Below are 24,730 nucleotides of genomic sequence, written 5' to 3'. Positions count from 1 at the left end.
TTATTTCGCAATGATATGTGGCTATCCTATGATTTTTGAGTAGATCCGTTTTGTCCTATGGGCTAATTGATGACCGTGGTTGGTTTGAGTGTATATTTTATTATGGTGTTGTCCTACGGTGCCCTCCATCTCATGCAAACATTATGGGTCCCCATTGTAGGGTGTTGAAGTACGTTCATAATTTGCGTATGGGAGTAAAGATGACTTGATACTTAAAGCTATGGTTGGGTTTTACCTTAATGGTCTTTAGTAATTGTGGATGTTTGCTAGAGTTCCAATCATAAGTGCATATGATCCAAGTGGATAAAGTATCTTAGCTCATGCCTCTCCCTCATATAAAATTGCAAGAATGGTTACCAGTCTAGTTATCGATTACCTAGGGACAAATAACCTTCTTGTTTGACAAAAGATTTCTAGTAAACAACTAACTTTTATTATCTTGAATTTTACTCGTAGTTTTATTCCCGCAAAGTACTTATAGTTTTATTCCCGCAAAGTAGTTTCATACTTGTTCTAGGTAAAGTAAGCATTAGCGTGCGTAGAGTTGTATCGGTGGTCGATAGAACTTGAGAGAATATTAATTCTACCTTTAGCTCCTCGTTGGGTTCGACAGTCTTACTTATCCAAAAAGGCTACAAATGGTCCCCTACACTTGTGGGTTATCAAGACCTTTTTCTGGCGCCCTTGCACGGGAGCAATAGCGTGGGGTGAATATTCTCGTGTGTGCTTGTTTGCTTTATCACTAAGCAATTTTTATTTTCTGTTATTAAGATGGGTATGGAACACGAAACACCAAAAAATAGTTGTATTTTCTACTCATGGAGATGGGGAACCTCCTAAAACCCCTGATGCTAGTTATGTGAAACACGTTAATTACTCCTTTGATAATCTCGAGAAATCCTTATTGAACTTTATAATGGGAGACACGTTGGATCAATGTGAGTACTTTAGGGATTATCGCTTATCAGAAAATGGAAACACTTATGGGATTAAATTAGAATATTGCATAAGTTTGCTTGGGATGCATGCTTGAAATGTGATTATACTTGTATCTCTAAGATAGAGGATCCACACCTTCCCTTTCAATGTAAATTGAATGATAACAAAACCTTGGCTTCTTATGCTAAAGGTATTTATGATTACTATGACGTGGAATGAATGGAACAATTTCTTGCTTTTAAAGGTGCTTATGAAATTGCTTCTTTGATTAAAAAGTATGATGATGTTCCTTAAAAATCTGAATATTTTGCCATACTTCAATATTTCTGTGATAATTATGAATACAATAATGATATTATTGAATATATTGAGAGAATAACCGCTGCCTCGGAAGAGATTAAAATTTTGCAGGAATCTATGGAAGAGGAAGTTGCTAAAATTGTGAGCTCATTAGATGAAACCGCTGAGGAGGAGAGAGAAAAACAAAAGGGAAGAGCTGATTAGCTACCCGTTCCCACCTTCTAATCAGAGTAACCCTTCAACTCATACATTGTTTCATTTCCCTTCGCACATACTGTCGGGGATATACCCCGCACTGTAACACGGCTTGAAGTATGACCCGCCAAGGACTTGGCGACTCACCGACGACTCAGCGGTGACCTGGCGGGCGACTCATACTTGACCCCGTAGGCGACTCAGACAAATGACGAAGGCCCAAGGCCCGGTGTACACCCTGGAATAAGGCGACTCATAGAGAGGCCAGGAGGGCCGACTCACAAGAGAAGGCCCAAGAAGAGGAAAGACTCCCACAAGAAGGAAACAAAACCCGGATTAGGATTCAAGAGAGACTAGTCCTATTCCTACTCCTAGTAGGACTCTACATGTAAACCTACACCTTCCACCTATATAAGGAGGGGTAAGGCGCCCCAAGAGGAAGAAGATTCACAACTTAGGTCTAGAAAAGACAAATCATGAGATAGACATATTAGACACCCACGAGATTAGAGGTAGCGATTCCGCACCCTTGTAATCGAGATCACCATCTTCATCAATGAAACACAAGCAGGACGTAGGCTTTTACCTCCATCGGAGGGGCCGAACCTGGGTAAAACTCGCATCTCTTGATTCTGACCAACCCCTCTCAAGCTGCCACATAGCTGCGATGGCTCCCTACCTAAGTCCTTGCACGAGGACATATGTCGTGACAAAACCACGACATTTGCCGCCCACCATGGGGCTTGATCGCATGGTGGTATTGTGTTCTTGGAGGAATCCCTTCAAGGGATCGAGAAGTTTGCAATTGGACATATAAAGAAGATCCGACATGAAACAAATGCGTGTGTGCCAGGAGGTGTCGGGACCCCGATCCTAAGCCATAGGAATCCAGCCTGTAACACATCGCATCCCTTTGCGGTCTCACGCACGGTTAACTCCACGGCTGCAGCCTTACCTTAGCCGGGACCGTTTGCGTCTTTTGACTCACGTATGCAATAGTGTTGCTAGCATTCCAATGTCAAAGAACCCGGATCGACAAGTCTAGTCATATACCAAAGTGGTAGCACCGCACAAGGACAGGCATACATGACCCAACAAACCATGTGTCGGTCACCAGCGAGTGTAGACGAGTCGTAGCAAGCTACCAGGACTCCATTACATCGCGTGACATTTCCCCAAAGGGGACAGACACAGCAGCTAAGAAGGACACATGCCGGTCAACCAATGTGTCCGGAGCAGTAGCGAGCTACCATGGCTCGTTGGATCACAAAGGGGCATTTCCCTGTAAGGAGTGCTACTAAAATTCACGACTAGGTAATCGAACCCCATACATGTCAAGTACGACACACGTACGCATGGCATACTGATATATATAGATACATCGATGGCATCACAACATAACCATAACATACAAGCTTTATTTAAGAGGCTTAGAAGAGCCACACATATAATATTACACAGTGAGGGTCTCACGACCCATAATAGCAGTCATTCAGTTACAAGCCAGCGGAAGTGTCTAAAACTGTGTGAGTACAGACATGTGCAACTAGAAGGCACATGGCCTGACTATATTACAGACCCAACCTAGGGCCAGATCGTAGCTGGGACACCAGCTACTCGTCGTCGTCGATGTCTATGAAGAACCCTACGTTAGGGTCATTAGCAACCTCTGCAACATTTATTAAGCAAACACGAGTACGGAAGTACTCAGCAAGACTTTAGGATAACTAACTACTCATGCAATGTATCAACAAGGTATGGTGGGATTTCATGCGGGAAGCCAGCATTTGACTCGTGGCTAGACAACTTGCATTTTTAAATAATTTTGGCAACTTGATTTCTCGCACACGAGTCCACTAACACCACAACAATATGCCATCGTGGAATCATTCCGTCTCCATACAAAAATGCCATCCACGACACTCACGCTTATCTTGACAATTTTATGAGTAGCCATTGAAGTTATCTATGAACAACATATGTCTCCAAGTAGTCCATATCCGCGGACGCGGCTATTTGAATAGATCATAACCCTGCAGGGGTGTACTTCGTCACACACGCTCTCGCCACTTATCGCCATGTGCACGTCATGCACCTCGGCAACCTTCAAGCGGAAGCCTAGCGAGGGAGTCGGCCACGACCGTTAACCACACTAGTACCTAGTCCATGTTTATCGCCTATCTGAGAGTAACCCGTACGGAAGTCCGGCCGAGGTTTTCGCCATGGCCCCAAACGATGTGCGCAGGGTTCCCAAGCCCACCATCCGGGTGCCACTTGGTACACCGTGCCACTGCCTACCGCATCACAGCCCACCTCTCAGGTCAGCGCTATGCACGGCCTCCAGCATGACTATAAACACCAAAAACTACTTGCAACTCCTGGACCGAGTACTAAGCGATTAATAAGTCGAGAGGGTCAATTAAGTATCCCAACATGTGGTAGTATCTAGTCTTGGATTACATACATGGAACTCAGTTCCTAAGGACGGTTCCAATGAAACAACCCGCCATGTACTCCTACACAGCCTTTCACCGGTACCTTTACCAATTCAGGTTCAACACACAACCTTTGCTTACCGAACACATTCTCACAATTCTGTTCATCTCCCAGATGACAGACCATACACAACTCTAAGCATAGCATGCATAGCAGGATAAGGCACAATACGGCTCAAGCAACTACCAGGTATGCTAGGTTGCAAGGTTCAGCTATTTACTGTGACAAGGATAGGTCATGCAAAGGAAGTGGGTTCAACTAACGTGGCAAAAGCATTTGAACATTTTAACCTAATGCAATAAGTAAGTGCAGGAGCAAGAACATGGGATTTATCAGAATGATCATAATGGTTGCTTGCCTTGTTGCGTAGAGGAGTGACAATATCCGTCAGACGGATATTCGGTGGAATCTGGGGGAGCGGAGCCTACCGATAGGAATGACAACAATCAATAACAAACATATGCAATCAAGATGATGCATGAGCATGGCATGAGGATGCAAGGTGATAAACTAATATAGCTAGCATGTATTAGGTTTGAAGTTGATTTGAATCAAATTCAAATATCACTTCAAACGAGGTATTCTCGGATACCATTTTAATTGATTCGACCTGATGCTCAGATCAACTTGATGTTAACATGCATGGGATGACATGTTAGGTTGCTGGTTTGTAATTAGGACAGTATTTGATCATGTCAATCATAGTGAAATTCAAATATTTTCCATATTCCATTTATAAAGTATTTATAAGAATTGACTTATTCAATAATCTACATGTTTGGGTTCTGTAACATTTTCAAACATGTTTGAAAATGGCATATTCAGATTCCTTGAATTTTTCTGATACTTTTTCATATATAAATTATTTTCATTGGAGTTACAGATTAATTTCTATGAATTTTTGAAGTTTTAAACATTTCTGGAATTAATTTTATACTGGAAAACCCTTTTACTGCATCAGCAGGCCCAACTAGCCGTTGGAAGTCAAACCTGACCAGTGGTACCCACTGGTTAGTGTCTCTGGTCAGTTTTAGATTAAAATTAAACTTAATTAGCTAATTAATCTCACTGGACCCACATGTCAGTGACTTAACAAATTATTTGATTTGATTTTTATTATTTCTAAACTCCCAGAAGCTGGCCCCACACATCAGTGGCTCAGGCCAGCTGAGATCCACCGGCGGCGAGGTCGTCCTCGCCGGCGGGGAGCCTCCGGCGAGCACCAGTACGTCGGAGGGGCTCGGAAACGGCGCACAGGGGGCCAAACTCGGCGCGGAGAGCACCAGAGGAACGACACTTCTCCCGCGGGTTCATTTTTGCACTTGGCTGGGGCTGATCTGACCGGAGATGACGCCGGCGACGAGCTTGGCGGTGGCCAAGGTTTAGGCGTCATCGGGGTCTTTGATACAGAGGGAGTTACGCACGAGAGTTAGCTCCTACGGCATCTACGCGACGGCCTGAAGCTGCTGGTTGCCTGAGAAGGACGAGCTGATCACCGGAGGGCTACCGGCGACGAGCTCCCGCGGCAGATCTCGTCGGGCTCCGATGGAACTAGGCCTAGAGGAGGGGATCGACGGGGAGATCTTAGGGGAAAGATGCGCAAGCTCACGAGGAGTGCAGTGGTGGCGCTAGCTTGCTCGGGGACGGCCTGGAGAGGAAGAACGCCGAGGACGAGCTTCGGTGACCCGAGGAAGAAGACGACTGCGTCTCGTCGTTTCACTGCGTCTCAGCGTCGGGCTCGTGGCTAGAAAGCTTCAGGGAGTTGCGGCGGACCTATTGCGCGGCTCAGGAGGGAGAAGGGTAGGCTAGAACGACGGCAAGCTCGAGCTCTGCTCGGGCTCCAATGGCGGCAGAAAGAAACGAGGCCGAGGGGGAGAGTGAGCTGGGGAACGGATAGCTACGAGCTCGGGGAGGTTATCCCCGTGCTTGCCAGCGCGAAGCGGCGGCAGGCAGCCAGGGAGCTGCGTGGAGGCGCGCGGCGACGCGGCGGCCACCTCCTGCTCCTACTGGCGAGGAGGAAGACGACAGGAGCAGATGGGCCGGGCCAGGTGAGCGTCAGTTAATGTTTTTCTCAGTTTCTTTCTGATTTGTTTCTGTTTTGCTATTTCATTTACTTGCTATTTATTTCAGCTCCCAAATACTTTGTAAAAACTATTTTAAACACACCAGAATATTTGTTGGAATATTTCCAACCATTCCCAAAGTTTTCAACATTTTTGAAAGTTTAAAGTTTCTTATTTCAAATTTAAAACTAGAAACTAGTAGCTTTTTGCATTTATTTAAAATGCTTAAAGTCTCAAGAAAAAGGTTTTCTTCATTGCTTATTTACTTTCATGATTTATCAGAAAGATTGAACTTTTCTTGAGGCCATTTTGGGTTCATTGATTTTAACTAGTTTGAATTTCCTTTAATTTGAGAAGTGGCTAGGGTTTGTTGAATTTTCCTTCACCACTTACTTTGTTCTTGTTGAGAATTTCCTAGATGCAATGCGAAGAAAACATGAGCACAAAGCTAACTTGCTTAAGGGGTCCGGGATGTGACAACTCACCCCCACTCAAAAGAATCTCATCCCGAGATTTAGAAGTCTTCGGGAATAACGCAGGATACTCAAGTCGGAGACGATCCTCTCTTTCCCAAGTTGCCTCCTTTTCAGAATGATTTGACCATTGAACTTTAAGAAACTTGAGGTTTCGACGTCGAGTGGTACGCTCAGCTTGATCAAGAATACGCACGGGGTATTCTCGGTATGAAAGGTTATCTTGGAGATCAAGAGTTTCGTGGTCCACTTCACGGATAGGATCCGAAAAGCAACGCCTGAGTTGCGAGACGTGGAAGACATCATGAACCTTGGAAAGATGCGGAGGAAGTTCCAACTGGTAGGCAACTTCTCCTCGTTTGGCAAGAATGCTAAAAGGACCAATGTAACGAGGAGCCAACTTGCCCTTGATACCGAATCGATGGGTACCCTTCAAAGGTGTAACCCGAAGGTAAGCCTTCTCGTCAACTTCAAAGGTCACAGCCTTATGATGACGATCATATTGGCTCTTTTGACGAGACTGGTCTGTTTTCAACTTTTCACGAATAATGTGAACCTGCTCTTCTGCATCCTGGATCATGTCCGGGCCAAAGAGTTGCCTCTCTCCGGTTTCTGACCAATTAAGAGGTGTTCGACATCTTCGTCCATAGAGAACTTCAAAAGGAGCTTTGCCCAAGCTTGATTGATAACTATTGTTATAAGCGAATTCGGTGAATGGAAGGCACTTCTCCCAGTTCATACCGAACGATATAACACAAGCTCAGAGCATATCTTCTAGGATTTGATTCAGTCTTTCTACTTGACCACTTGATTGGGGATGGAAAGCAGTGCTAAAAGATAAGTGAGTCCCCATGGCATTCTGAAAACTTTCCCAGAAGCGAGAAGTAAAGATACTCCCACGGTCCGAGTTAATCTCCAAGGGAACACCATGAAGAGACACTATTCGAGAGACATATAACTCTGCTAGCTGGCTAGCTGTTATACTCTCACGAACGGGAAGAAAATGAGCCACTTTGGAAAGACGGTCAATGACCACAAAGATGGCATTATTTCCTTTCTTGGTCTTGGGAAATCCGGTAATGAAATCCATGCTAACTTTATCCCATTTCCATTCAGGAATAGCTAGAGGTTGAAGGGTGCCAGCAGGCCTTTGATGTTCTGCCTTAACTCGACGACAAACATCGCAGTTAGCAACGAACTCAGCAATTTCTCTCTTCATCCTAGTCCACCAGAACCTCTGGTGTAGGTCCTGATACATCTTAGTACTACCGGGATGAATGGTGAGAGGATAATCATGGGCCTCCTTAAGGATCAATTGTCGCAGACATTTGCTCTTAGGAACCACTAAATGGTTCTGAAAGAACACAACCCCTTTCTCATTGATGGAGAAATCCCTAGCGTTACCGCTAGCAATATTCTCCTTGATCCGGGATATACCCTTATCATAAGCCTGCACGGCTATGATTTGATCCCTAAGAGTAGGCTTCGCCACCAGGTTAGAAAGGAATCCTTGAGGAACAATATGAAGATTCAACTTCCGAAAGTCCTCATAGAGATGTGGTTGATCTTGTTGTAGCATCAAATTGTTACAATAAGATTTACGACTTAGTGCATCGGCCATAACATTGGCCTTCCCCGGGGTGTAAGTTCTCCCTAAGTCGTAATCCGAGATCAACTGAACCCACCGTCTTTGCCTGAGATTGAAATCCGGCTGGGTGAAGATATATTTCAGACTTTGGTGATCGGTGAATATTTCGCAACGGTTACCCAGAAGGTAATGTCGCCAGGTTTTTAGTGCATGGACCACAGCTGCAAGCTCAAGGTCATGTGTGGGATAATTATACTCATGTGGACGCAACTGTCGAGATGCGTATGCAATCACATGACGATCTTGCATGAGAATGCAACCTAATCCTTGTCGCGAGGAGTCGCAATAGATAACAAAGTCCTTAGAAAAATCTGGTGGTAGCAACACAGGTGCGGAAGTCAGGCGTCTTTTCAGTTCCTGAAAACTATGCTCACACTGTGGTGTCCACTCGAACTTTTTATCCTTCTTGAGGAGTTCAGTTAGAGGCTTTGCAACCTTGGAGAAATTCTCAACAAAGCGGCGACAATAGCTCGCTAGACCAAGAAAAATCCTAACTTGCTTAACCGATTCAGGTTGAGTCCAATCAAGGACAACTTGAACTCTCTCGGGATTGACAGCAATACCCTTACCAGAGATTACGTGACCTAGATAGGTCACCTCTGGTAACCAAAATTCACATTTTGAAAACTTGGCATAAAGGCCATGCTCTCGAAGTTTCATCAATACCAGCCTTAGATGCTCGGCATGTTCTTGTTCGTTCTTCAAGTAGATGAGAATATCATCGAGGTATACCATGACGAATTTATCCAAATACTCCATGAAGATTGAATTCATCAAACGAGAGAAGGTGGCTGGGGCATTGGTCAAACCGAAGGACATGACGGCGTACTCGTATTGGCCATAACGAGTAACAAAAGCCGTTTTTGGAATGTCCCCGTTCTTGATCTTGATTTGATGGTATCCCAACCTCAAATCCATTTTGGAGAATACTCAGGATCCAGCGAGCTGATCGTACAGATCGTTGATCCTGGGGAGCGGATACTTGTTCTTTATGGTGACCAGATTAACTGGTCGGTAATCTACAACCATCCGATCCGTTCCGTCTTTCTTCTTGACGAAGAGAACGGGGCAAGCCCAAGGAGAAGAGCTAGGACGAATGAAACCTTTATTCAAGGCCTCATCTAGTTGCTTCTTAAGTTCGGCTAGCTCCAGGGGTGCCATCTTATATGGTCTTCTGGCTATTGGGACAGTTCCCGGAACAAGATCTATCACAAACTCTACATCTCTGTCAGGTGGAATTCCTGGCAGTTCCTCTGGAAAAACATCCGGGAAGTCACGGACTACCGGAATGTCTTCAAGTTCCGGAAGAGGATTGGCATTTAAGGAATAGAGTTGGCATTTGGCAACTCGAGTAGAGACATTTACTATCTCACCCGAGGGATGGGTAAGCTGGACATTTCTAGAATGGGTATCAATCTTGGCATAGTGAGCTGACATCCAGTCCATGCCCAAGATGATATTAATATCCGAAGATTTCAAGGCTATCAATGAGGCTATAAAAACTAGCGTGTCTACTAGAATTTCATTGTCATAGGTTATCCTAGAGGTTTGCGATTTGCTACCAGGAGTTTGGACAACCAATGGAATTGGCATATCACAAAAAGACATGTTATGCAACTGTGCATAACTTTCTGAAATGAAGGAATGAGAAGACCCAGTGTCAAAGAGAACAGACGCTGGGTGATGATTAACAAGAAGCGTACCCAGTATGACGTCGGGATCCTCTGCAGCTTATTCTGCTAAGACATAGTTCACACGGCCACGTGCAGAAGTTGGCTTCACATAGTAAGCTTTGCCCGACTTGCCTTGCCCGACGGACTTTCCGGGTTGCTTGGCACCCACATTTTGAGGACACTCACGGGAGTAGTGCCCTGGTTCTCCACACTTGTAGCATATCACTTGGTTGGCACGTGGTGCAGCATTGCTAGCTGGACCACCATAGGGTTTTGCTGGAGGGTTGGTCTGATTCGTCTGAGGCGCCACGTAGGATGGCCTCAGAGTGTATCTTGGTGGCAGAGAACTGTTCGGAACCCACAACCTGCGTTTGGGAAACGCGGAACCAGAAGACGAGCCAAAATCACGGGAGTGCTTCCTTGTGGCTTCAAAGTCAGTATGACCAGTCTCGGCACTGATCGCCTTGTTGACCAGGGCTTGAAAGCTTGCACACTCGTGGATGCGCAGATCACGACGAAGCTCAGGGCTCAGACCCTTACGGAATCTTGCTTGCTTCTTGGCGTCAGTAGACACCTCCTCTGTTGCATAGAGGGCGAGGTTACCGAACTCGCGGCTATAGGCATCCACGATCAACTTGCCCTGAGTGAAGGCAGAAAACTCCTCTCTCTTCCTGTCCATCAGGCCCTTTGGAATATGGTGCAGACGAAAAGCTGCACTGAAGTCTGCCCATGTGGCTGCTGGTTCAGTTGGACGCATAGCTTCAAAGTTCTCCCACCACAGATTGGCGGGTCCTTCCAGGAAATACGCCTCAAAGGTCACCTTGTCAGCCTCGGAAACATTCGCCGAGCAAATCTTGCGTGCGATGCTGCACAGCCAGTCGTTAGCGTCGAGTGGATCGACGGAATGATGAAACTTTGGAGGATTTAGCTTCACAAAGTCGTTGAGGGACACAGCAACATTCCTAGGCTGACGAGCCGTATTCTGCTCAATACGTTCTAACAGTCGGTTGGTCTCCCTTTTGTTTCTCTCTCCCTCAAGCATAACTTCCGCCAGAGAGGGCGGGTGAGGCAGGTCTTCCTGCGACGCTTGACTACCCTCGCCTTGCTCATGAGCAGGGGCACGGTTCAACCTGGTGAACACCATCCTGGCAAACAAACTCACAGCTTAGACCAATACCATATCAATACTAGCTATGGATTAAGAATGTACTGAACAGATGGAATCCGGAAATGAATATCCGAACAACATGGTAACAAGCATCTTCTATATATACACCATGGTTCATACACACCCTTACATAGTTCAGTACAAACTTACTCGAAGAGCAAACTACTGAAATTATGAAACTACTCATCAGAGGCTTACAAGCTTCCTATACATTATTTATCTAGGCCTTCGGAATTCATTTCACATCACATGCATACTTCACAAGTCACGCAGGACTGTGAACGTACGGCTACTACCATACTATCCTTCCGCTCACAGCTCAGGCATCCGCATAGAACATCTCATAGAGATTACCTCCATGACCTGGAAGCTCAACCCACGGATCAGGAAACACTCTAGCCTGAGATCCCTGGGATCCATAAAGACACGGATGTGGCCTTGGTCCCCTGACTGGTGGTAAGAGGGGTCCCCGAAGAGGGGTGACTCCTCCTATAGCTGGCCAGTCAACGTGGGCCGGAAGATGGGTCCTAACAGGGTTCAGCATATCCATATCTCTGTACCCTGTCTGGACTACCGGTGCCAGCTACGTCAAAGCCGTCCACAGAGGGGCACGGATAGCATAAAGCTCCAGGCGGAGAGCACGAGCATCCCTGTCTCTGTTCTCTAGCATCTCAACAGTGGACTGCAGTAGTGGATCCTCCATAGAATAATCAAAATAGACTCCACTGAGGTATCCCTCTTCACCAGGCCGAGAGGCCGGAACATAGCAGAACTCTGAATTCTGCAGCAGTGCATGTCTTGCTCTCATAATGGTCAGCATTGAATAGGCAGCATCTTGTACTGCCATGTCAAGAGTGACTCCCAATCCATAGGACCAATGAATTGGCTCCTCAGCTCCAGGGTAGTCTGGAAATACCCTAACAGTGCAGATGTACTCGCTCTGGTTGAAGTCTCGGTACTGTTCTCCACTGTGTACTCGGGGTACCAGCGGTAACCGCACACTGACATCACCCTGACCAGCATGGCCGTATGACCCGGTACATCAATGCACCTGGTCAGACGTACCACCTGACGAGAAGGACGGCCAGGCATCTGTAAATAGAGAGTAATGCAAAAGCATTAAAGCTCCGAATGCAAAAATTGGGCAGCATAACAGCTGTAAATGCTCAAAAACAAATTTTGAGACAACCCAAAAATGGAATAGCGTAACCACTCAACTATCAAGTTCAATTCTCTGAGCATCAAACTTACTTCCTTTTTCCTAGGAATGAAAGAAACCCAAATATCTCTTGACCCGTAGTCCTATAATCTACCGATCAGAAACACGAGCCTAGAAGAAGATGAGTAACCTAGTCCTTAATTCCCACAGAAAAGACGAGGATGACCAGAATGGAATAACTTGAGAAGAGAACAAGAGTCTTACGTTCCCTTCCACAAACAATTCCCTTATATGTAACTAAAGCAATTCTAGACTCAACTTCGACCAGTTTGGCTTAGTAATCCTACAGTCAGTCAAGCTCTGATACCAACGTTGTCGGGACCCCGATCCTAAGCCATAGGAATCCAGCCTGTAACACATCGCATCCCTTTGCGGTCTCACGCACGGTTAACTCCACGGCTGCAGCCTTACCTTAGCCGGGACCGTTTGCGTCTTTTGACTCACGTATGCAATAGTGTCGCTAGCATTCCAATGTCAAAGAACTCGGATCGACAAGTCTAGTCATAAACCAAAGTGGCAGCACCGCACAAGGACAGGCATACATGACCCAACAAAGCAGGTGTCGGTCACCAGCGAGTGTAGACGAGTCGTAGCAAGCTACCAGGACTCCATTACATCGCGTGACATTTCCCCAAAGGGGACAGACACAGCAGCTAAGAAGGACACATGCCGGTCAACCAATGTGTCCGGAGCAGTAGCGAGCTACCATGGCTCGTTGGATCACAAAGGGGCATTTCCCTGTAAGGAGTGCTACTAAAATTCACGACTAGGTAATCGAACCCCATACATGTCAAGTACGACACACGTACGCATGGCATACTGATATATATAGATACATCGATGGCATCACAACATAACCATAACATACAAGCTTTATTTAAGAGGCTCAGAAGAGCCACACATATAATATTACACAGTGAGGGTCTCACGACCCATAATAGCAGTCATTCAGTTAGAAGCCAGCGGAAGTGTCTAAAACTGTGTGAGTACAGACAGGTGGAACTAGAAGGCACATGGCCTGACTATATTACAGACCCAACCTAGGGCCAGATCGTAGCTGGGACACCAGCTACTCGTCGTCGTCGATGTCTATGAAGTACCCTCCATTAGGGTCATTAGCAACCTCTGCAACATTTATTAAGCAAACATGAGTACGGAAGTACTCAGCAAGACTTTAGGATACCTAACTACTCATGCAATGTATCAACAAGGTATGGTGGGGTTTCATGCAGGAAGCCAGCATTTGACTCGTGGCTAGACAACTTGCATTTTTAAATAATTTTGACAACTTGATTTCTCCCACACGAGTCCACTAACACCACAACAATACGCCATCGTGGAATCATTCCGTCTCCATACGAAAATGCCGTCCACGACACTCACGCTTATCTTGACAATTTTATGAGTAGCCATTGAAGTTATCTATGAACAACATATGTCTCCAAGTAGTCCATATCCGCGGACGCGGCTATTCGAATAGATCATAACCCTGCAGGGGTGTACTTCGTCACACACGCTCTCGCCACTTATCGCCATGTGCACGTCATGCACCTCGGCAACCTTCAAGCGGAAGCCTAGCGAGGGAGTCGGCCACGATCGTTAACCACACTAGTACCTAGTGCAGGTTTATCGCCTCTCTGAGAGTAACCCGTACGGAAGTCCGGCCGAGGTTTCCGCCATGGCCCCAAATGATGTGCGCAGGGTTCCCAAGCCCACCATCCGGGTGCCACTTGGTACACCGTGCCACTGCCTACCGCATCACAGCCCACCTCTCAGGTCAGCGCTATGCACGGCCTCCAGCATGACTATAAACACCAGAAACTACTTGCAACTCTTGGACCGAGTACTAAGCGATTAATAAGTCGAGAGGGTCAATTAAGTATCCCAACGTGTGGTAGTATCTAGTCTTGGATTACATACACGGAACTCAGTTCCTAAGGACGGTTCCAATGAAACAACCCGCCATGTACTCCTACACAGCCTTTCACCGGTACCTTTACCAAATCAGGTTCAACACACAACCTTTGCTTACCGAACACATTCTCACAATTCTGTTCATCTCCCAGATGACAGACCATACACAACTCTAAGCATAGCATGCATAGCAGGATAAGGCACAACACGGCTCAAGCAACTACCAGGTATGCTAGGTTGCAAGGTTCAGCTATTTACTGTGACAAGGATAGGTCATGCAAAGGAAGTGGGTTCAACTAACGTGGCAAAAGCATTTGAAGCATTTGATCCTAATGCAATAAGTAAGTGCAGGAGCAAGAACATGGGATTTATCGGAATGATCAAAATGGTTGCATGCCTTGTTGCTCAGAGGAGTGACAATATCCGTCAGACGGATATTCGGTGGAATCCGGGGGAGCGGAGCCTACCGATAGGAATGACAACAATCAATAACAAACATATGCAATCAAGATGATGCATGAGCATGGCATGAGGATGCAAGGTGATAAACTAATATAGCTAGCATGTATTAGGTTTGAAGTTGATTTGAATCAAATTCAAATATCACTTCAAACGAGGTATTCTCGGATACCATTTTAATTGATTCGACCTGATGCTCAGATCAACTTGATGTTAACATGCATGGGATGACATGTTAGGTTGCTGGTTTGTAATTAGGACAGTATTTGATCATGTCAATCATAGTGAAATTCAAATATTTTCCATATTCCATTTATAAAGTATTTATAAGAATTGACTTAGTCAAAATTCTACATGTTTGGGTTCTCTAACATTTTCAAACATGTTTGAAAATGGCATATTCAGATTCCTTGAATTTTTCTGATACTTTTTCATATATAAATTATTTTCATTGGAGTTACAGATTAGTTTCTATGAATTTTTGAAGTTTTAAACATTTCTGGAATTATTTTTATACTGGAAAACCGTTTTACTGCATCAGCATGACATCAGCAGGTCCAACTGGCCGTTGAAAGTCAAACCTGACTAGTGGGACCCACTAGTCAGTGTCTCTGGTCAGTTTTAGATTAAAATTAAACTTAATTAGCTAATTAATCTCACTGGACCCACATGTGAGTGACTTATCAAATTATTTGATTTGATTTTTATTATTTCTAAACTCCCAGAGGCTGGCCCCACACGTTAGTGGCTCAGCCCAGCTGAGATCCACCGGCGGCGAGGTCGTCCTCGCCGGCGGGGAGCCTCCGGCGAGCACCAGTACGTCGGAGGGGCTCGGAAACGGCGCACAGGGGGCCAAACTCGGCATGGAGAGCACCAGAGGAACGGCACTTCTCCCGCGGGTTCATTTTTGCACTTGGCTGGGGCTGATCTGGCCGGAGATGACGCCGGCGACGCGCTTGGCGGCGGCAAAGGTTCGGGCGTCATCGGGGTCTTCGATACAGAGGGAGTTACGCACGGGACTTAGCTCCTACGGCATCTACGCGACGGCCTGAAGCTGCTGGTGGCCTTAGAAGGACGAGCTGATCACCGGAGGGCTACCGGTGATGAGCTCCCGCGACAGATCTCGTCGGGCTCCGACGGAACTAGGCCTAGAGGAGGGGATCGACGGGGAGATCTTAGGGGAAAGATGCGCAAGCTCACGAGGAGTGCAGTGGTGGCGCTAGCTTGCTCGGGGACGGCCTGGAGAGGAAGAACGCCGAGGACGAGCTTCGATGACCCGAGGAAGAAGACGACTGCGTCTCGTCGTTTCACTGTGTCTCGGCATCGGGCTCGTGGCTAGAAAGCTTCTGGGAGTTGCGGCGGACCTATTGCGTGACTCAGGAGGGAGAAGGGTAGGCTAGAACAACGGCGAGCTCAAGCTCTGCTCGGGCTCCAATGGCAGTAGAAAGAAACGAGGCAGAGGGGGAGAATGAGCTGGGGAACGGATAGCTACGAGCTCGGGGAGGTTATCCCCGTGCTTGCCAGCGCGAAGCGGCGGCCAGGCAGCCAGGGAGCTGTGTGGAGGCACGCGGCGACGCGGCGGCCGCCTCCTACTCCTACTGGCGAGGAGGAAGACGACAGGAGCAGATGGGCCGGGCCAGGTGAGCGTGAGTTAATGTTTTTCTCATTTTCTTTCTGATTTGTTTCTGTTTTGCTATTTCATTTACTTGCTATTTATTTCAGCTCCCAAATAGTTTGTAAAAACTATTTTAAACACACCAGAATATTTGTTGGAATATTTCCAACCATTCCCAAAGTTTTCAACATTTTTGAAAGTTCAAAGTTTCTGATTTCAAATTTAAAACTAGAAACCAGTAGCTTTTTGCATTTATTTAAAATGCTTAAAGTGTCAAGAAAAGGTTTTTCTTCATTGCTTATTTACTTTCATGATTTATTAGAAAGATTGAACTTTTCTTGAGGCCATTTTGGGTTCATTGATTTTAACTAGTTTGAATTTCCTTTAATTTGAGAAGTGGCTAGGGTTTGTTGAATTTTCCTTCACCACTTACTTTGTTCTTGTTGAGAATTTCCAAGATGCAATGCAAAGAAAACATGAGCAGAACGCTAACCTGCTTAAGGGGTCAGGGATGTGACAGGAGGGATTCAAGACTAGCCGTTCACTGCGAGGATTCATTATCGTTACACCACAGTTTTATTCATCGGACAACTATTCAAGAAGCTTGCCAATTCGCCATCAACCTGGTTAAGTAATTCTGCTGATAAACTTTGGAAGGACAGATACGTGATTCAGATCGAGAGTTAGGGCTGCGTTTGTACGCAAGTCGCCGAGATCAATTTAGTTTGCAGCAAACCGACTACAATATACGTCATCGACTAGGATTTGGTGGCCGGATGTGATTTGACGACCGGGTTTGATTCCAATTGGCCACCATGAGTATTCGCAAGAGGATCGACAGAGGAAAACAGAAATCAACCGCCATTTAATTTGTGGATCCCTTGTACTACACGAGGAGGCAACATCCACCGACGCCTCTCCGAGTCGCCTCCTGTTCCACTGTGCCCTGCCCTCGCACCGCCTCCCACCGCGACGACCACGGCGGAGTACAGAGGATGACAGGATCGGCAACAGTGGTAGGCGCGTGCGGCAGATACGAGGTGGTATGGCAGGAAGAGTGGCTATGTTGGCTTGGAAGGCGGGTTAGGAAGGTACCAACAGCAATGTTGCCGTCGTCGGCCATGGATGTCATCAGGGAAGGAGCCCGCGCCACCATGGCGGCTACTCATGGCGGTAGGTCCAGCGAGCTCATCCACTCCGTCGTGGGCCTCTCCTCTGCCTCCACGCCACTCCTCTTCTAGCTCCTCCCCGCCGCGCTCGTTGCGAGCGGCAGAAGACAGTCATACAAATGAGTGAATTCAACAAGAACAAGCATTCATGATTGGAAGCCAAGAAGCGATTTTATATTCACCACTACGTCTCCATGGGAGGCAATCGGGAAATCGAACAGCACATGCGTACTTCGACCAAACAAACGCCAGCTCCAACGGCAGTCGATCCATCCACCACTTGATTTTCGAGCCTGGTGCTACTGCAACAAAAGACCTTCCAACGGCGCCAGAAATAGGTGTGTCGACGGCACTAGGAATCCTTCTGCTACGGCTACGCCTTAAGGGACTTCCTAGGCAAATATGCAAAGGATTTCCCCCGTGGCCTTGGAGCCTTGCGTTGGTGTTCCCTCGAAGCAGAAAGGGTGATGTAGCGCAGCGATGGTAAGTATTTCCCTCAGTTTGAGAACCAAGGTATCGATCCAATGAAGGAGTATCACAAGAGCCTGCACAAACACAAAGAACCTGCTCCCAACGCTATGAAGAGGTTATCAATCCCTTATAGATTGTTCGCCAAGTGAGAATGAAAGCAACAAAGTAACAAAGCAAAGTAAAAGCGGAGGTCTAAACGATAGATGTGAATAGACCCGGGGGCCGTAGTGTTTACTAGTGGCTTCTCTCATGAAAGCAAGTAGATGGTGGGTGAACAAATTACTGTCGAGCAATTGATAGAACCGCGCAAAGTCGTGACGTCATCTATGGCAATGATTATATCTATAGGCATCACGTCCAAAACAAGTAGACCGATACTGTCTGCATCTACTACTATTACTCCACACGTCGACCGCTATCCAGCATGCATCTAGTGTATTAAGTCCAAAAGAACAGAGTAATGCCTTAAGCAAGATGACATGATGTAGATGGACAATCTCATATCAACGACAGAGCCCACCTTGTTACCCTTGATGGCAACCACTCAATGTGTGCCTTGCTGCCCCTACTGTCACTCGGAAAGGTCACCACATGGTAAGAACCCAAAACCAAGCACTTCTCCCATTGCAAGAATCATAGATCTAGTTGGCCAAACAAAACCCAAGAATCGGAGAGACTTACAAGGATATCAAATCAGGCATATAAGAAATCAGCAAAGACTCAAATATATATCATAGATAATCTGATCAAAAATCCACAGTTCATCGAATCTCGACAAACACACCACCAAAGAGGATTACATCGGATAGATCTCCATGAAGATCATGGAGAACTTTGTATTGCAGATCCAAGAGAGAGAAGAAGCCATCTAGCTACTAACTATGGACCCGTAGGTCTGAAGTGAACTACTCACGAGTCATTGGAGGGGCGATGATGATGATGAAGAAGCCCCCCAACTCCAAAGTACCCTCCAGCAGGGCGCCGAGAAGGGTCTCGAGATGAGATCTCGCGGAAACGGAAGCTTGCGGCGGCGGAAAAGTATTTTCGAGGCTCCCCTGATTTTTTGTTGTATTTTAGGGAATATATAGGCCAAAGATCTAGGTCAGGGGGCGCCAGGGAGGCCACAAGCCCTGCCACCGCCGCCTCCCCCTGGTGGCGGAGTGGGGGCTTGTGGGCTCCCTGCAGCCCTCCTGGCTTGGCCCACAGGCCCCGTGATCTTCTTCCATTCGGGAAAAAATTCATTTCGGGGATTTTTATTCCATTTGGACTCCGTTCCAAAATCAGATCTGAAAAGATCCAAAAACACAGAAAAAACAGGAACTGGCACTTGGTACTGAATTAATAGTTTAGTCCCAAAAAGATATAAAAGGTACATAAAACATCCAAAGATGACAAGATAACAGCATGAAACCATCAAAAATTATAGATACATCTGAGACGTATCAAGCATCCCCAAGCTTAACTCCTGCTCGTCCTCGAGTAGGGAAGTGATAAAGAATGAATTTTTGATGCTCTCATGCTACCTAGCATAGATGTCCTTTGTAACTCCTCTTATGTGACATGAATGTTCAGATCCATTTGATTCAAAACAATAGTTTTCTATTGACGTGGAAACAATAATAATTCAAGCAAAATAGCAAGGTAACCACGAACTTTCAAAATAACAAGGCCAAAAGAAAGTTATCCCTACAAAAGCATATAGTCTGGCTATGCTCTATCATCACTGCACAACGAATTTAAATCATGCACAACCCCGGTATTGGCCAAGTAATTGTTTCACACCTTTACTTTCTCAAACCTTTTCAACTCCCACGCAATACATGAGCATGAGCCATGGTTATAGCACTATAGATGGTGTGGAGTGTGGTGGAGGTTGCAAGACAAAAAAGGAGAAGATAGTCACATTAACTAGGCATATCAATGAGCTGTGGAGATGCTCATCAATAGATATCAATGTGAATGAGTAGGGATTGACATACAAATGATGCACTAGAGCTATGAGTATGTGAAAGCTCTTAAAGAAAACTAGTGGGTGTGCATCCAACTTGCTTGCTCACGAAGACCTAAGGCAATTTTGAGGAAGCCTATCATTGGAATATACAAGCCAAGTTATATAATGAAAAATTCCCACTAGCTATATGGTGGTGACAAAACAAGAGACTCTCAATCATGAAGATCATGGTGCTTAATATGCACAAGTGTGGAAAAGTGGTAACATTGTCCCTTCTCTCTTTTTCTCTAATTTTTTTGGTGGGCTCTTTGGCCTCTTTTTTTATTTATTTTTTATTTTGGTGGGCTTCTTTGGCCTCTTTTATTTCCTCACATGGGACAATGCTCCATTAATGATGATCATCACACTTTCAACTCAAAACTTAGAGGAACAATGACTCTATATGGAATGCCTTCGGTAGTAGACCGTGACAATGATCTAGCATGGCATAGACATTAATGGAAACATCATGCTAGCTATCTTACGATCATGCAATGGAAATGTAGACGTGGTGGCACATGTCATGGTGGTAGTTGCATGGCAATATATCTCGGAATGACTTTGAAAAAGCCATAGTAGGTAGGTATGGTGGCTGTTTTGAGAAAGGCTAATGGTGGGTTTTGTGCACCGGCGAAAGTTGCACGGCACTAAGAAGATAGTGATGGTGGAAGGTGAAAGTGCATCTAAACCATGGACTCAACATTATTCATGAAGAACTCATATACTTGTTGCAAAAGTTTTATTAGTAATCGAAACAAAGCATTCAACGCATACTCCTAGGGGAAGGGTTGGTAGGTATAAACCATCGCGCGATCCCGACCGCCACGCAAAGGATGACAATCAATAGACTAATCATGCTCAGATTTCATCACATAGCGGTTCACCATACGTGCATGCTACGGGAATCACTAACTTCAACACAAGTATTTCTAGATCCACAACACCTTACTAGCATAACTTCAATATTACCGAAACCACAACTCAAAACTAATTGAGATGAATCAAACTTCTCTAACTATTCAATGCACATGAAGGTGGAAGTTTTCATATCCCTTTGGATAACTACCCCTTTTGAGACTACTTTCAAAGCATAGATCAACTACCAAGCCACGCACCACTGTGCTCTAAAATATATAAGTGAAGCACATAGAGCAAAAGTATCTAGGTCAAAAGATATAAGTGAAGCACATGTGAGCTGAATTGTCTACCAAAAGATATAAGTGAAGCTCGACAAAATCACGGTGTGTGCATGTCTCTATCTCTAGGTGTGAAGCAAGGATGATTGTGACACAACAAAAATAAAAGACTCCTACGATACAAGACGCTCCAAGCAAAAAAACATAACATGTGGTGAATAAAAATATAGCCCCAAGTAACGTTACCGATGGATTGAAGACGGGAGAAGGGATGCCTTCCCGGGGCATCCCCAAGCTTAGGATTTTACGGCATCCTTGAATCTCTTGGGGTGCCTTGGGAATCCCCAAGCTTGAGCTCTTGCCACTCTTTATCTCTTTGTCCATAAGAACTTCACCCAAAACTTGAAAACTTCACAACACGAAACTTAAACAGAAACTCGTGATAACATTAGTATGAGAAAGCAAACCACCACTTCCTTAGGTACTGTATAAAACTTAAATTCTACTTATGCTGATGTTGGGTTACTGTATTTTCAATCTTCCATGGCTAATACCCCCTGATACTATCCATAGTTTCATCAAAATAAGCAACCAACACAACAAAAACAGAATCTGTTAACAGCAGACCAGTCTGTAGCAATCTGTATATTTCCTATACTTCTGGTACTTCACAAATTCTGAAACATTACGAAATTCTGAAGAATTTGCGTAGCAATCAGAAGCAAAAAAGAATCAACTCAAAAGCTCTTACATAAAAAAATGAAAATTCTTTTCGTGAGCAGAATTTTCTGTCTTTCCTAGCACGACCAAACGATCATCCCCAAGACTAATCATAACGGTTTTGCTTGGCACAAGCGCAAAAAGAAACACAAAAAACACAATCATAACAGAATTATGAAAGTGTAGAAAACACAAAACAGAAATAAAAAGGATAGATTCGTTGGGTTGCCTCCCAAGAAGCACTTTTGTTTAACGCCCTTAGCTAGGCAAAAGGTGATGGAATCACGTATAGTCATCTTTGGTGCTCAAACCATAAGTAGTGTGATCATTTATCATCTTAAGATCTTCATCTTTATTGGATGAATCACCACTAGCTTTAGGAACAAAAACAGGCTTGACGGTCTTTTTGAGAGTGAGATTTGGAGTATTTTGCACAGCGGCAAAAGCGGAACCCAAGTTGGTTATGACATCTTCTAGTTTGCCAATTCTAGAAGAATCATTAACTATAAGTTCCTTCTCCCTTAAATTTTTCAAAAAGTTTCCCACTTTGGATCCGTACTGAGTAATTTGATTCTGGATCTTTCTATCCAAACCCTCAATAAGTTCAACTGTGGCAATTTTGTTTTCAATAGCGTCAAGCCTTTGCATCACGGGTTCCAAGGTCAAGGTAGTTCCATTAACCATGAGCGGGGGTGAGCCTACCTAATTCATGATAGCTCTATAGGAGTCAACAGTATGGCTCCCCGGAAAATTCCCGCCTACAATGGTGTCAAGGATGTACCTATTCCAAGGAGAAATCCCAACATAGAAACTGCGAAGGAGGACGGTAGTGGATTGCTTACGAGTAGATCTACTTTGAGCATTGCAAATCCTGTACCAAGTGTCCTTTAAATTTTCTTCCTCATTCTGTCTGAAATTGAGAACTTCATTCTCAGGAGTATCATTTGGAGAGGTGGGTCTAGCCATTGATGGACTATCTCACACACAAATGAGCAGGAAGAGAGAGTGAAACAGGCGAAAGAAAACGACAAAGGAAAAAGGCAAATGAAAACGGCAAAGGAGAAAGGCAAATGAAAACGGCAAATGTGAAGTGGGGGAGAGGAAAACGAGAGGAAACTAGCAAAAATGTAAATGCAGGAGATGAGTTTGTGAGACCTACTTGGATAGTTCTTGATCTCTCCTCCCCGGCAACGGTGCCATAAATACTTCTGCTATTGCAACAAAAGACCTTCCAACGGCGCCAGAAATAGGTGTGTCGACGGCACCAGGAATCCTTCTGCTACGGCTATGCCTTAAGGGACTTCCTAGGCAAATATGCAAAGGATTTCCCCCGTGGCCTTGGAGCCTTGCGTTGGTGTTCCTTCGAAGCGGAAAGGGTGATGTAGCGCATCGATGGTAAGTATTTCCCTCAGTTTGAGAACCAAGGTATCTATCCAGTGAAGGAGTATCACAAGATCCTGCACAAACACAAAGAACCTGCTCCCAACGCTATGAAGGGGTTGTCAATCCCTTATAGATTGTTCGCCAAGTGAGAACTGAAAGCAACAAAGTAACAAAGCAAATTAAAAAAGCGGAGGTGTAAACGATAGATGTGAATAGACCCGGGGGGCGTAGTGTTTACTAGTGGCTTCTCTCATGAAAGCAAGTAGGCGGTGGGTGAACAAATTATTGTCGAGCAATTGATAGAACCACGCAAAGTCGTGACGTCATCTATGTCAATGATTATATCTATAGGCATCACGGCCAAAACAAGTAGACCGATACTTTCTGCATCTACTACTATTACTCCACACGTCGACCGCTATCCAGAATGCATCTAGTGTATTAAGTCCAAAAGAACAGAGTAACGCCTTAAGCAAGATGACATGATGTAGATGGACAATCTCATATCAAAGACAGAGCCCATCTTGTTACCCTTGATGGCAACCACTCAATGTGTGCCTTGCTGCCCCTACTGTCACTGGGAAAGGTCACCACATGGTAAAAACCCAAAACCAAGCACTTCTCCCATTGCAAGAATCATAGATCTAGTTGGCCAAACAAAACCCAAGACTCGGAGAGACTTACAAGGATATCAAATCATGCATATAAGAAATCAAGAAAGACTCAAATATATATCATAGATAATCTGATCACAAATCCACAATTCATAGGATCTCAACAAACACACCGCCAAAGATGATTACATCGGATAGATCTCCATGAAGATCATGAAGAACTTTGTATTGAAGATCCAAGAGAGAGAAGAAGCCATCTAGCTACTAACTACTGGCCCGTAGGTCTGAAGTGAACTACTCACGAGTCATTGGAGGGGCGATGATGATGATGAAGAAGCCCTCCAACTCCAAAGTCCCCTTCGGCAGGGCGCCGGGAAGGGTCTCCAGATGAGATCTCGGGGAAACGGAAGCTTGCGGCGGCGGAAAAGTATTTTCGAGGCTGCCCTGATTTTTTTGCTGTATTTTAGGGAATATATAGGCCAAAGATCTAGGTCAGGGGGGTGCCACGGAGGCCACAAGCCCTGCCACCGCCGCCTCCCCCTGGTGGCGGAGTGGGGGCTTGTGGGCTCCCTGCAGCCCTCCTGGCTTGGCCCACAGGCCCCCTGATCTTCTTAATCATTTTGGGGATTTTATTCCGTTTGCACTCCATTCCAAAATCAGATCTGAAAAGAGCCAAAAACACAGAAAAACCAGGAATTGGCACTTGGCACTGAATTAATAAGTTAGTCCCAAAAAAGATATAAAAGGTACATAAAACATCCAAAGATGACAAGATAACAGCATGAAACCATCAAAACTTATAGATACGTTTGAGACGTATCACCTAGCTGCCATCGTGATTCAGAAACAGATCACGGTCCGAGTCCACCTCTCTGTTCCGGCTTGTGGCCTCATCTCCACGCCTGCAAAGCCGCAACATGAACACACTGGCCTTGCCCCGCCGCTGCTCCATCTGTCCGGCTCGCCTCTGCTCGCTGACGCAGCTCTGGCTCACCAACACGGCTATGCGGGCGCCGCCGTTGCTCGACCCGCCATACTCGCCACGGCCGCTGGCCACAACCGTGCCCCCTGCCGTCTCGTCCTGC

Source organism: Hordeum vulgare, chromosome 7H (assembly GCF_904849725.1).
Source record: "Hordeum vulgare subsp. vulgare chromosome 7H, MorexV3_pseudomolecules_assembly, whole genome shotgun sequence".
Classification (NCBI taxonomy): Eukaryota; Viridiplantae; Streptophyta; class Magnoliopsida; order Poales; family Poaceae; genus Hordeum; species Hordeum vulgare.
The sequence above is the reverse complement of the archived record's forward strand: the minus strand, read 5'-3'. Positions refer to the sequence as shown.